The following is a 654-nucleotide window of genomic DNA, read 5'->3' as shown; positions in this document are numbered from 1 at the left end:
CCTTCAATTCTGACACGCCAGAGGCAGAGATAGTCAATTCTCTGTTAGCTCAAGGCCAGCTTGGTCTACAAAGTGAGTTCCAAGATAACCAAGGCTACACCAAGAAACCCTGTCTCAAAAAATAGATAGATAGGTAGATAGATAGATAGATAGATAGATAGATAGATAGATAGATAGATAGATAGATAGATAGATATTCAAAATCTTTTTAATCATGTTCGTATTTTTAAAAGTTCTAAGTCAACTGTGCACTCCTATAAAATCACACATATTACACACTCTTTTTTCTAAAAGGTAGAACCAGGGCATAGTTTCAATTAAATCAAAGCAAACCCAACATCTACCACTGTAAATTAAATCCTATTAGCTCAGTGTTTGAGATCTGCAGTGCTCAAAAGACATAGGCATATGGGCAGTGGTGGCACACGCCTTTAATCCCAGCACTTGGGAGGCAGAGGCAGGCGAATTTCTGAGTTTGAGGCCAGCCTGATCTACAGAGTGAGTTCCAGGACAGCCAGGGCTACACAGAGAAACCCTGTCTTGAAAAAAAAAACAAAACAAACAACAACAAAAAAAAGACATAGGCAGCTCCACCTCTGTCTCTGGCACCCAAAGCTCACAACACAACTCTTTTTTTTTTTTTTTTTTTGGTAG

This window comes from Mus pahari, chromosome 23 (genome assembly GCF_900095145.1).
Source record: "Mus pahari chromosome 23, PAHARI_EIJ_v1.1, whole genome shotgun sequence".
In the NCBI taxonomy this organism is placed as follows: Eukaryota; Metazoa; Chordata; class Mammalia; order Rodentia; family Muridae; genus Mus; species Mus pahari.
This window is presented reverse-complemented; position numbering follows the sequence as displayed.